This window comes from Schistocerca piceifrons, chromosome 7 (assembly GCF_021461385.2).
Source record: "Schistocerca piceifrons isolate TAMUIC-IGC-003096 chromosome 7, iqSchPice1.1, whole genome shotgun sequence".
In the NCBI taxonomy this organism is placed as follows: Eukaryota; Metazoa; Arthropoda; class Insecta; order Orthoptera; family Acrididae; genus Schistocerca; species Schistocerca piceifrons.
Window position 1 is genome coordinate 525,556,454 of NC_060144.1, and position 15,012 is coordinate 525,571,465.

Sequence of the window (15,012 nt, forward strand, 5' to 3'; positions counted from 1 at the left end):
ATTGTTATGCTAACTTTACGTCTTACCCATTGACAACAAAACGATACATTTGACTTTAGTTGGATTTTCGTAATATCTCCACCTCCTTGTGTTCACGCAACTGAGTTAGAAACACTCTAAGTTTTTCTCTGCGTGATCGTTTGGTGGTGTTTTTCTGGATGTACAGCCGAACTGTTGATTCCATTTTACGCACGGTATTTCGACGATCGATCTAATCGTGTTCTAAATTTAGGTGCTGCGAACTGTGATGCTACGGGTACTCGCTGCGGGTATGCATTAAGTGACATCTCTCTGCCTCTGGAGAAAACAGCTGGCTCGGTTGTCGAGATATCGTGTATAAAATGGTATGAATAACTGAGTCGAACACAGTGAAGCAGGCACTTAAGAGGGAGAACAGGCAGTTATTTTGCAATTGGTAATGAAATCAGAAATTTTATGTATGGTTGTTGTTGCTATATGTTGTATTATATTTTATGTCTTTATTCAGGTGAAACGACTTTAATTAATGACGATGAATATCCTAATTTGTTGAACCTGTTTCTATAAGATGAGCAAAAACACCGCTCGGATTGTAGTAATTTTCTTCATTAAAACTACGACCTGTTTACGCCAATTTATGCGCACCCTCAGCAGGGTGCTGATCTGAGAAGGGATTAGAAAGACAGTATTTTTTTTCTTCTTTTTACACTGGCTTAGTAAATATTGTTACATTGAGTAAAATAGCACTGTACATTAGTTACTTGCATAAATTGTAAGTTGGTAGTGCAGAGGACCATTCTACTCCATACAACAATATTTACTAAACTAGTGTAAAAAGAAAAATTTTAAAATACTTCCTTTCTAATCCCTGTTTGAACTACTTGAGGATGTACCGGAATTGGTGTGAAACTGGTCGTGCTTTTAATTAAAAAAACTTTGTACAGTCAGAGCGGTTTTTTTGCCTCCTTATAAACACGTGGACTTTTGGCTGTGGCTGCCCGAAATTCAAAATAATGTGATTTTGTGATTTTGGACACTTATATTAGCTTATCACTCGCGCCCTCTACTGGCTATAACTCGTGTTTGTATAAATATACGACGCCCCCACGCCACGGCTAACAACTTTACAAGTTCCTTCACAAATGTTTGACACTCGTATCAGAATATTCCTAAAGGCCTGTTGCGGTCGCCATTTGAACAATATGGGGGGCAGAGTGAGCAGCAATCCGCGGCAGTTTGCTGACGAGGCTGTGGTGTGCAGCACGAGCACTTTGATTAAATATGTAGGTGTAACGTTGCCAGGAGATATGAATTGGAACGAGCATGTAAGGATTGCAGAATGGAAGGCGAGAGGTCGACTTTGGTTTATTGGGAGAGTGTCAGGTAAGTGTGGTTATCTGTAAAGGAGAACGTGAATATGACACTGCAGTCTGATTAAACTTACTTGATAACTGACACTTTACGTGTTGCAGCTGGTTTCCTCCAATGAGAGCACTCATCGTCACACCCGAGCCGCTCGCCATTTCCAAACTGCCGCAACAATTGGTCGGTTCGCTTCCAGTTCCCTGATATGTCTGGATCCAGAATCATTTTATTTCGTATTTCATCACACATAATAATCACAACACAAACATTGGCTCTAAGCACTATGGGACTTCACTTCTGATGTCATCAGTCCCCTTGACTTAGAACTACTTCAACCTAAATAACCTAAGGACATCACACACATCCATGCCCGAGGCAGGATTCGAACCTGCGACGACAAACAATACACACACATAAAGATGCTAATGAAATACACACGTTCCATACACAGCACTAACTAAGCACTAGGATACTTTCGTACAAGACGTGATTGAGCGTCTATATGCGGTTATCAAAGTCACAGAGATCAGCTTTCGTTAGTTGAGCTTCGCACTGTTGCGGCCACATGTAGTAAGCGTTGCTTCAAGCAGTGGAGAATGGCAAAACAGTAGCACGCCGGCGACCGAGGCGTTGCAAAGTAAGCACGCACAGATAGTCTTGCTGACAGCAGCAGTCTACCGACAGGCTGACGCAAGGACGCACACAGACCGAGCGCCGAGCGAAGCCTGGAGAGTGCTGAGTAAGGGGAAGTGAGGCCAGCACGCCCACAAAATTACCGACCCATCAGCCTTCTGAGCTCGCTCAGTAAGGTTGTTGAGAAGGTGATTCTCAAACGCATCACTAGGCACTGCATAACAAATGACATCCTGAGACCGGAGAAATTCGGCTTCAGGAATCACCACTCCACTACACAACAACTCCTACGGGTCGTTGAACATATAACACATGGCTTCAACATAAACAAAGCTACAGGGGCAGTGTTCCTGGACATCGAAAAGGCTTTCGACCGTCTATGGCACAACGGCCTCATCCGCAAACTCAGCGACGCGGGATTCCCCGACGGGCTGCTGCGTCTAATACACTCATACCTCACAGACAGGAGCTTCAACACTGACGCGCAGGGAAAACAATCAACACGACATGGTATACACGCGGGAGTACCCCAGGGAAGCATCCTAGGGCCCCTACTGTTTAACCTCTACATAAACGATCTCCCAACCACACACAACACAATGATGGCAATCTACGCGGATGACACCGCCATCCTCGCGCAAGATTGGAAACCATCAAACATTACGTCACGCCTACAGACTGCACTCAGAGTGGCCGAGCCTTGGTTGGAGAAATGGCGTGTTAGAGTAAACGTCGACAAGTGCGAAGCCGTTCTGTTCACTAAAAGACCGAAGCAACTGCGCAAACACCGCTACTGCAGACCAATAACTCTACATGCACGTCCAATACGTTTCCGCGAGAAGGTCAAATACCTCGGTGTCTCGCTGGACCGGAAATTACTCTGGGGGGACCACATACAACACATGACCAACCGAGCTAGCGCGAGGCTCAAACAGCTCTATCCTATGCTCAACAGGCGTAGCACACTGAACAGAAGGGTGTCGAGGTCCATGTACATGACACTTATCCGACCCCAGATGACGTACGCAGCTCCCGTCTGGGGATACGCTGCGCCTACACGCCTGCGCCGTCTGCAGCTCATACAAAACAAAGTACTCGAAATCATAAGCAATGCTCCACGATACACACGCATCGCGGACCTTCACCGGGAATACCGACTTGAGACTCTCACGGAGGTAATCCACAAACTCACTACAAGACTATACAAAAACTCCAGGCATTCGCAGAACCCGTTTATTCTGAATCTGGGGAACTACGACCACAACCATAGATGGAAACATAAAAGACCAAAAGACATACTTGCAAGGACATAACATCTATGGCCAAGCATACGCAAACATAACGGCACAGGCGAGCCCCTGTTAATCAGACGCCATTACTGGATATCCAGCTGGAACACACTGCCGAATAACTGGCACCACACAGGGAAGCCGTACCGTACACTGCATGCAAACAAGCTCCACACATCCCCCACACAGTGAGATGATCTATGGCCGATCTCCCACTACTGTATAACGATCTTGATTGTTCCAGGAATGTAGCAGCTGCAGCAACTGGGACACATCGCCATCGCTTGTGACGGTAATGATGCATGATACCTATACTAACAAATCCAACCTTGCATGAGCTATCGCAGCTAGTAAGCCACTACTGCTCTTACTACCCATCCCACTGTCGCAGAGGTTTTTTTCCCACGGCACGAGCCATGGCACTTTTTTCCCTCTGCTCTTCAAATCGCTACCCTCACTCGCGTTTCGTCCACTATCTATCACCTGATGGACCGTGTTAATGCGTAGCCTTACCCAGACGAACGGACAACATCACAGCCCAGCATCCTGTGATCCACCTACTAGATAACTAACATGTTTACGGAGGTGACAGTAGAACTTTTGGTTTGGTCACCACGTTGGTGCGGGCGTGGAGGGGCCCCATCTCTTTTTTTAAATAGGCAGCAACAGACAGAAGCCATTAGGAAGCAGTTCAGATCTGAGGACGGACGTGGTCCGTGTCCAAATGTTCAGTCTTCATAGTGTGACAATTCCGGAAGTCAGGAGTCATCCGTTCGCCGCCAGATATCAACTTCAGCTCTGGAGGTCGGCCCGAGTTCGGTCGGCACCATGGCTGACTAACTACAGCGAGAACTTCCAGCAGGACGAGCCACAGCGCGGTCTCGGTCACAGGCGCCGCCGGAGACTGACGTCCGGACATCACGGCAACCTGGCCCCATGGCGCGTGGTCCGTCCATGATGGGACCTCGCGGACATCGCGACTGATGGCTTCCCAGCCGCCAGTGCTGCAGGCGTCGGCAGCTGACCTCACGGCGACGTGGCTCCGTGGGCGTGCCCGTACTGGGGCGCCAGGCGGCGACGAGTTCATCTCGACCACAGGGCATCCTGGCTTCAGCGGAACACTGGTGGCCTGAGGCTCCCGAGTGTGATCAGCAGCGCGCGTTGCGCGCAATGTCGGAGAATCTACACAGCAGCAGCCAGGCGGAGGGATCCGCAGGGCTGTGCAGCGACGACGAGGGATAAATTGTAAAGAAAGTTCAATAAATAATTGTAAAACTCCACGCCGTCTTAGCCTTTGGCGCAGCCAGTGTCTGCTGCTAACGAGTGTTGCAGAAGTCGTAACAGCACAAAATTACATGAAACCAAGTTTTTGAAGGCTGCAACTCATCACTGCGATTGGGTAATTACCGTCAAATACATAACAACTTCACCCTTGTTCTGTGTCTGCTCTTATTTTTCTACCTATCATTCTTCTCTCGATGTTAATCTGTCTGTATCGTCTATAATCTACAAGCAAGTGCCCAAAGAGGAGTGCCCACTGGTTGATTACGTGGTGACTAGAATAGCTAGTGAGAGGATAATTTTAAGTAACCTATGAGAGCAAGAAATTAAAGTTTGCTTTTATCGTTGAAACGGAACTTCTTTGTCTTGGTTTTCTCAGATTCCCGAGATGGTTGCAGGGCCCTGTCCATAACGCTCCAAACGTTGTCAGTTGGGTAGGAATCCGGCGACATTGATGGGCAAGGTATGGCTTAGCAAGCACGAACACGAGCAGAAGGAACTCTCACCGTGTGCACGCGGGCGTTATCTTGCTGAAATGTCAGCGCAGGATGGCTTGCTTTGAAGGGAAACGAAATAGGTAGAAGTGACATACATGTACAGACAGCGGATACAGTTTCAAAAAAATTCCATGATTTGTTCAAGAGAAAGAGCTTTACTAACTGAGAATTGAAAGCAGTTATTAGGCTTGGCATTGACCGGAAGGTTTGTTGGATATCCTCTTGAAAGGTATCGTTCCAAATTCTATAGAACTGGAACATTACAGCGTCATAATTTCGAGATGGTTGGAAGGTCTCCTCAGAAAGCTCCAAACGTTGTCAGTTGCGGAGGGATTCAGCTATCTTGCTGGCAAATGTAGGGTTTGGCAAGCACGAAGACAAGCACTTGAAACTCTCGACGTATGCGGGCGGGCATCACCTTGAAGAAGTGTAAGCAGAGGTTTGCGTGCCATGAAGGGCAGCAGAACGTGGCGTGAATATCGTAGACGTACCGCTGTGTTGCAGGGGTCCTGCTATAAAGTGGTACCCAAGACCATTACTCCTGGTGGTCGGGCGGTATGGCGGGCTGCAGTCGGTTGGACATCCTATCGCTGTCGATTCCTTCTCCAGACACGTTCTGTTCCATGAATCTCATTGATCGGGTTGACTTGTTTTCGGCGATGGGTTCCGCTTGCAACTGAGACCCGATGACCATCGAACACGTGTCTGGAGACGCCCTGCACATCAATGGGTGCCAAACTGACTATCGCTCGCCATAGGCTCAGACAACCAGGAGCGATGCTGTGGAGTACCATTTCTTTTCATAGCAGGGCCTCTTTCTTTGTCATCTGCGGCAACTTTACAGTATAGCAGGATGTCGACAATATTGACGCCACGTTTTGCTGCCCTTCATGGCAAGCCAGCTTGTAGAATGGGATTTTTACTCTGCAGCGGAGTGTGCGCTGATATGAAACTTGCTGGCAGAATAAAACTGTGTACCGGACCGAGACTCTAACTCGGGACCTTTGCCTTTCGCAGGCAAGTGCTTTACCATCTGAGCTACCCAAGTACGACTTACGCCCCGTCCTCACAGCTTCAGTTTTGCCAGGAGCTCGCCTCATACCTTCCAAACTTCACAGAAGCTCTCCTGCGAAGCTTGCAGAACTAGCACTCCTTCCTGAAGGTAGGAGACGAGATACTGGCAAAACTGAAGCTGTGAGGACGGGGTGTGAGTCGTGCTTGGGTAGCTCAGATGTAGGACACTTGCCTGCGAAAGGCAAAGGTCCCGAGATGGTGTCTCGGTCTGGCGCACAGTTTTAATCTGCCAGGAAGTTTCAAACCAGCTGGTGCTTACACTTCTTGAGGGTGTTGCCGGCCACCATCCAGCGAGGGTTTCAGGTGCTTGTCTTCGTGCTTGCCAAACCCTACCTTGGCCAGAAAGATGGCGGCATCTCTGGCAAACTGAGAACGTGTGAAGTTTTGTGGGGAGGCCTTCCAACGATCTCGGGATTTTGACGATTTAACGTGCCAGTTCGACAGAATTTGGCACGATATTTTTTTGAAGAGCACATCTAAAATCTCTTTCGGTCAATGGCAAGCCAAATAACTGGTTGATATTGGCCAGATACGGAGCAAGGCATTATTGACCTGCACAATTAGTGAAGCCTCTTGAATAAATCACCAAATTTTTCTGAAACTGTAATCATTGTCTGTACATGAACATCATATCTACCAATATCCGTCCCAATAAGATAATTCCTTCATGATACGTCTTGTTTTTGTCTTAGAGTCTAAAATAAGGTGCGATCAAGACGACAAATTTGTATTAATGGAGGAGGAGGAATGAAATTCTGAACAATTACTTTGCAATCGTGCAAGATCGCCTGCTGGCTTATGCGGCAAATACTTCCAACACCACCGTTGGGACTCCGTCTTGTTAGTTTGGTGCCGGACGTAAGGGCAGCTTTTGTGGAGCGTCTTGAGCTCGCACGTGTGTGTCAGCCACCAGGTCCGTGAGTGAGGGGCGGGCAGTGAAGTGCCCGTCCGCAGATGCGCGCACCTCCAGCCTCCCCCGAGGGTCGGTAATTGGGTTTGCGCGGGACGTGCGCGCCCACCCTCTGCCAGGCACCCCGACGGCGGCTGTCTTTGTTCCCAGGCCGGACAATTATCTGTGTAATTGAGTGGCTGCCAGCAGAGACTGACCACGTGTCCTGGATCACGCTCTTTCCTCCAGGGCTGGCTGGGCTGGTCTCCTTGCGGACCAAACCCGCAGCAGCTTAGGGCAGCGGCCTAGTAGCAGACGTTGCAGTAAAGCCCTCAGTTTCGCGAACCCTTGCCAGTTCCACGAATATACACACTGTTATCGTACTGTTACACTGTAATCACGAATAAGATTTCTTAGGTTTTCTCGGCGTGACTAATTGGTCGCATGCTTTCGGGTGTTCAGACGAATAGCTGCGTCCAGTTTCCCGCGAAATATTTCGAGAACCGACCTGGTCGTCTTCTTTTCATGTTGAGAGAGTTCTGCGAACCGCTGCCTGGTCTTCAGTCTTTCAGTAAAGTGTTGTCATAGCTCAGTTTCTCAGAGTCCGCACTAATAATCATTCAAACGCATACCGCCCCAGCATTTCCCAGGTCTGAAGGTTGAGGTGACCGGCGAGATTTGAATAGAGTACGGCATTCCAAGGCACGCTTAAAAGTGAAGCCTCCATTAAAGTTGATTCGATTTTTGGACGCATTTATTCCCTTAGATACCGGGTTCGATTCCCGGCTGGGTCAGGAATTTTCTCTGCCTCGTTACGACTGGGTGTTGTGTGATGTCCTTAGGTTAGTTAGGTTTAAGTAGTTCTAAGTTCTAGGGGACTGATGACCATAGATGTTAAGTCCCATAGTGCTCAGAGCCATTTGAATCATTATTCCCCTAGAGTTCTTAATTACGCCGTCACAGAAACCAGGAGTTAGCGCCAACGTACCAGTATTGTCGTGTTTCATTTCATGGTTATACTGTAGGTGGTACTCGACGGCAGCTTGTAACCTTCCCCTGTCACTTATCGACCTTAATGATAGTGAAAAATTAAACCACATGTACCTAATGGAAATTTGGGAAAAGGAATCGTCACCGAAGTTAATCATTCGATAAAGAGTGAAGAAGGATTACATCTAAATGAAAGGAAAAATGCAAATGAAATTGGTGGAAATTAATTTAGAAAAAGGGTAAGGTTAATAAAGAAAGTAAATGTGCAGTCGTTACGTTAAGAATTAACTGGCGTTAATTAGATATTTGAGATATGCGAAAAATTACGGTCGCCAGTCCTATGGACAACTGTTAAAATAACTGAAAAAGATAGGTTAATGCACATATAATTAGCACTAAAAGCGTGGCAACTGAAGGTTGACACGTGTTGTGTGAAAACTGAATGTTTGTCAGAAGTAATAAATTTCGCTACACTCTGACTTAATTTAGCAAAAGAATTAATGAAACCAGAAAACTGAAAGTTAATTTAGTGACTGAAATTAATAGTGAATTTTGTTTCTGAAGCACTACGAAATTAAATGAAATAAGGTTAGTCTTGGGCTACCTCAACAATCATCTCAAAAGCAACTTGACTCTAGACAATTTAGAAATAAAAGATTTAACTTTGAACCTGAATTAAATGATTTTGAACAATTAACAATAGTAAAATTTAGTACGTACCAAGCTGAGCTGCAGTCATAGGTAAGCTAAAATATAGCAACAAAACTCGCACTCTTAATTTGCGCTTGTGTAATCTAAATAGAATTCTGTTTGGTTATGGTAGCCAGCTATGAATACTTTAACTGAACTTTGAAATTAAATGAAATGGAATGATATTACTTTAATGCTGGCGTTTGAATTTCAACGATACTCGAGTTCATTTCGGAAAAGGAAGAGACCCTGCTTAGAAATGCAATTGGGACAATGAGCAACAAAGGTTCATGCTAAGTTGCTGTATTTTAGTGATGCAAATGGAACTGAAAAGCTGAGGTCTGCCATACAGTTCTTAAATACGTTGTTTCAATCTTCCTTGTTGGTTGATTGAAGGTTTGAAGTCGTCGATAGAGGAGGTGGCGACAGTCACTTACTGTCCGCCGTCGCTGCTCCAGAAGCTGGATGTTGGCGCGCCTTCTTCTAGACACGGTCACCAGGCGAAACAGGCTCTTGGTGTGTGCCAGCTAATGTTTCCCGTCCGCGACACCGTGCCAGAAACCATCATAGCAAGTCGAGCGCAATTACATGCTGCCAAACCTAACCCCGAAAGCGCGGCTACTCGCTGGACCATCACTCAACCCACCTGCTCCACCGTCCTACTCCAGCCAGACTCTCATCTGCCCGCGCTCCACGCGGCAGAGTTAACACTACCCAAGATCCTAAACACATTGGTTCTCCACACGAGGTCAGAGATTTTCTCTGCCTCGTGATGAACTGGGTGTTGTGTGATGTCCTTAGGTTAGTTAGGTTTAAGTAGTTCTAAGTTCTAGGGGACTGATGTCCATAGATGTTAAGTCCCACAGTGCTCAGAGCCATTTGAACCTTTTTTTTTCACCACACGACCTATCGATGTAGTCGTTCGATAGCATAGTTTTCCCTAGGCAAGACCCAGCGTAAAAATACAGATAATATTTACAAAACAAACCAATTATGCATCGACATAAATGCACCCACCCACACACACACACGCACACACACACACACACACACACACACACACATATATATATATATATATATATTAAAACAATTACAACAGATAAAGACACAGAAATGCCATATCTTCAGGTAGCAAAATAAGGAAAAAAATTATAGTATAGTAGATGGAAATAAGAGGATATACATTTCCGGCGTTACAAGCTGACATGCCTGGATGTTTTTAGTCGGATGTATCACCGATGTCCCTTGCGCTTCTCCTCGACTGTTCCAGCAGTCTGACCTGCGTAATATACGCCGCATTTGCATGGAACTCGGTACATGTCCGACTTCCAGAGACCTATCATGTCTGTTCATAAGGTTTAGAGACTGGATTGCCGGCCGGTGTGGCCAAGCGGTTAAAGGCGCTACAGTCTGGAACCGCGTGGCCGCTACGGTCGCAGGTTCGAATCCTGCCTCGGGCATGGATGTGTGTGATGTCCTTAGGTTAGTTAGGTTTAAGTAGTTCTAGGTTCTAGGGGACTGATGACCTTAGAAGTTAAGTCCCATAGTGCTCAGAGCCATTTGAACCATTGTGAGACTGGATTAATAACAAACATCTAGAAAAATTAAGATAGTGGCTTAGTATTTCAAATGATCCGTGTAGTATCATAATGCTTCAGATGTTCTACATATTGTCCTCGCGTTTGAGGAGAACGCACAGAACGTTCACACAACCATGCGAAAGTCTTATAAGGGTACTTGTTTTCGATGTTGTTCAACTCGCACTTCACATTCGCAGTTTCTTCGCTCTTGGCGAACCGTCAGAGACTGATTCTGCACTTTATCGTGGTAGGTTCATATTGATAACACCATATCTCGTTACCGGTGATCATTTTTTCAGAAAATAACTGTTTTCGTTTCAGTTGTAATCAATACTTTAATAAAAATGGCAAAGGAAATGTTAATCAGAACACTGGGAGGAGTTGAGGTCTAAATAACAATATATTCATTGATTCTTAACATCACAAGACAAAAAAATGGCTAAAGAAACGACATACAAAGATTTTTTATTGGACAAACGCTTTCAGTAACATGCGGTCTATGGTGAACAAAGTGATCAGCTGGGGATCAACACACGACAATCCGTGGTATGGCCCAAAAACTACGCTACTATCAAGCATCTATACTCTACTATTCCATAAAGAAAAATATGGTTCCAAAGAACAGTGTCCCGAGAAGCATATATTTGAGCCCTACGCCGTAGCAGCGAATACTTTACCCTCCTGCTGGTCAGGGCGGCACACCACGACGCACTCAATATCTGGAGTCATGGAAGGCAGCAATCTGTTATTAATGGCGCGCGTACGAATAAAAATGCAAGTAGGCGGTCTCGCGTTCGGCTAATTCGGAACGCAGGTACTTTCCTAGGAGCCTCTGAAAGCCCAGTGTATTCCAGTGTGCAGGTGGACCCGTTTGATGGTCTGCCAAACCAATTTGACCCCGTGCCACGACTATGCGTGACGTAATATGTCAAATATTTAGACGGCCGACTCAAAACAAATAAGTTCAAATGGTTCAAATGGCTCTGAGCACTATGTGACTCAACTGCTGAGGTCATCAGTCGCCTAGAACTTAGAACTAATTAAACCTAACTAACCTAAGGACAGCACACAACACCCAGCCATCACGAGGCAGAGAAAATCCCTGACCCCGCCGGGAATCGAACCCGGGAACCCGGGCGTGGGAAAAATAAGTATGTGTGTGATGCTAGAAGCAGTACCTCTGATGGTTCAGATGGTGACTGGCACAGGCTCTAACTGGCACACTAGCAAAGGACACAAGTCTCACCATTCAGGTAAAGACTTGCACTTCTTTACTAGCAAAGCGCCAATCGTCTTCTCTTTCTCTAGGTTTACCTCGCCACCTCAGTAGCATAGCACATTTACATCTTAGACTGTCCCCCTTTAGTAAAAGCCAGTCACGAGCTCGAGACGAAGCTGGGAGACCGCTCCTTGCTCTGCATACACAGATTTTACCAACCAGCGACTTCAAAAATTAAATGGGAGAAATGGAAAAAATATTCAGCTTCACGGCCTCCTCCCCACGTGTTTACGCTATGTCTTTGATAAAAGCATAACTAACGTGGATGGAACCGTAGTCCTCCTTACAAAGATGGTTATCTCCCCTGTTGCGTCCATTTCGAACTTTCCAAAGAATGGTCATAAATTCCCTAAAATATGTTTTGTAGCAGAGTCTGGACATCTGGGCGCCACTGATTTGTCCCACGGAAATTCGCAGGAACACACAGTCATCTCATTGGCTTCCTGCCTAACAAGTGCCCATCCTCTGCTTTACTGGCGGTCATCAATGCTCTGCCAATAGCAGCAGCGACTCCTTGGCGCTAGTCAGCCTACCTGGATGTGACCGCCGACCGACCGGCGCCATCCAACGTGTCTGCACAATGAGACCAAGGAACTGGGCAGTCCGCAACATTTTCACCCAGGTTCCACAGAAAAAACGCTACCCTCGGCCCTCAGCAGCCAAAAGCTTTTACTGCAGTCATTTAAATATTCGCCCTCTTCCTTTGAACGCAGGTAAAGCTTACTACTATTCCTTCTCTAGAACACACAAGCAAGAGCGTTAACTACTGACAACCATTTCAGCATATGACTGAAGTCATACCGTATCCAGTATAGCAACCAAGCAAAAATGATCATCTTCCCTAAGACCATTAAGAAGCACAACACTGTATCAGAAGTGAGAGTGCCCTCCAATCTCACAAACTTTTCACATATTTTTCCCCTCTTCAAAAAATTCTGGAGAACTCCTTAAGCATTTGATTTAGGGATGTTTATTTCGTTGCTGTTTGTGATATTTCTGACGTAACAATGTTGACACACTGTGGCATAACGTCCACAACATGCCATTGCTTGCTCGCTACTGACTGGTCATATGGACGTCTGTTGTTCACTTGTGACAGTTCATCCGCCTTGTGGACGTGAGACAGCACCTGGCAATATAAGTAATGGAAACGGAACACCACAGCCGTATTTTCAAAGCATTTATTATTCACGTCCTGTTTACTAAGAAACAACTTATATAGTTACAATACCTGTGGTTAATAACTTAACTGACGTTAAAACTATGTAGAAATTTGGTTCATAAAGCGGATAAAAGTACATGAACATAAAATCACGCTGTAGAAAAACGTATCGTCACAGTAATTATAAGTGTGGTTTGCAGCATATGAAAAAAAAAGAAAAAGAAAAAAAGAAAAAACATGGAACCTTCTAAGGCTACGATTGGTTTACTTTAAAACTATGTCAATATAAAACAAGATAGTTTCCAACAACCAAGAATTTCGAAAAGACCATTATATCAAACATGACTCAACTGAGAAATATATAGCGATATACAACGATGAACCCAAACAGTATGACCACCTGATCAGTAACATGTTGCCCACTTTTCAAACACAGCTCAACGGAGATTCTACTTGGTGAGGGTTCTACAAGTTCTCGACAGGACTCCAGAAGTATGTGGAACCAGATGTCTACGCACGCAAATTCGCGCAAATTACGGGATGATGGTTTACGAGCACGCAGCTGAGGCCCAATACATATTCAAATGGTTACAGATCAGGCACATATGCTGGCGAGGGTATCGACGTGAGTTCGCTGTATAATGCCCCTCAAACTACTATACCACGACTGAGATCTTGCAACACAGGCAGTTATCCTGCTGAAATATGTCATCGCCGTAGGGGGAGACTTCAAACATGAAGCAATGCAGGTGGTCCGCAATAATGTTCACGTAGTTCATGATCCCTTCTATTACCACCACAGATACCGTGAAAGCCCAGCTCAATGTACCCTATAGCGTAATTCTACTCTCACTGGCCTGCATCTGTGGTGCAGTGCATGTTCCGTACAGCCATTCGCCTGGATAACAGCGTGTGAGGACCCAGTCATCGAACTGGTGTAATGAGTAATGCGATTCATTTCACAGGCGACACGTTTCTCTTGATCCACGGTGAAAACTCAGTGATTCTGCGGCCACTGCTGTCGTAACTGACTATGTCGTTGGGTCAACAGAGAAACACACAGGGATTGTGTGACGTGCAGCTTGATGTTCAAGAATGACCTTTCACACGTGCGAGCACCAGCATTGTACTTCGTCGTCAGATCTACCACAGAGCGCTGCCCATCCTGGATAACACAGTGGGGGGGGGGGGGGGGGGGGTATCCTCTACCATTCGTGAGGAGACGTGGTCGTCCAACACCATGCGGCCTACGCGTTATTTCACCATCCTTCAACCAATTTGCACAGGTGCTTACGATAGTAGTGTGCCAACAGGCGACCAGCCTCGCTGGTTCAGTGACTCTCGTTTCAAGCCGCAGCACCATAACGATATACCCTTTCTCAAAACCGCTTATATCAATGCGTTTCCGCATTTGCGACCCGACCCGTACATTCGCTATAATGACTGCCCATTCATCTCTCTTCCGCTTGCATTCTTTTGTTACTGCATCAGATGCCCGTAACACCAACAGGAGACGTTCAATCTCGCAATGGGCAGTGGTCATAATATCTTGGTTCATCAATGTACAACAAACATGATACGTAAAAGGTTGTAGAAATGTTGTCAAGTACGAAAAGTGGCAGCAAGAAACACAGACGGTATCTTATTTTTTACATCAGTTCGTATTCTATTATGTCGGTTAAATTTTCGTGATGGTGTTTACCTATAAAGCCGTGTGTTCATTGAGCATTTCGTGTGGATATTTCCTTGTATGAATGTATAGTTTCCAGTTCTTCGAGATTGTTGATAGTATGTCCTTCCGGTATGCTGTGTAATATATCTAACCCAGTTTCTATTTTCTCGGCTTTGTAGCGTCGGGTTTTCTGATGTAAACAGAAGGTTTACGGATTACTATCACTATTTCTAAAGTATCCTTTAAATCTAGTAAAAAATTTGGCCGATGTGCCGGCCGAAGTGTCCGTGCGGTTCTAGGCGCTGCAGTCTGGAACCGCGAGACCGCTACGGTCGCAGGTTCAAATCCTGCCTCGGGCATGGATGTATGTGATGTCCTTAGGTTAGTTCGGTTTAACTATTTCTAAGTTCTAGGGGACTAATGACCTCAGAAGTTGAGTCCCATAGTGCTCAGAGCCATTTTTTTTTTTTTTTTTTTTTTTGGCCGATGCAGAAACTTACCAAAGCGAGCGAAATTTTAACACCGGTTTTAAACAACAAACTAGAAAGAGTGATAGCAGTCCGTCAAAGCTTGTATTTACATCTAAAAACTCAACAACACAAACCGAGAAAATTGAAACTGCATTAGAA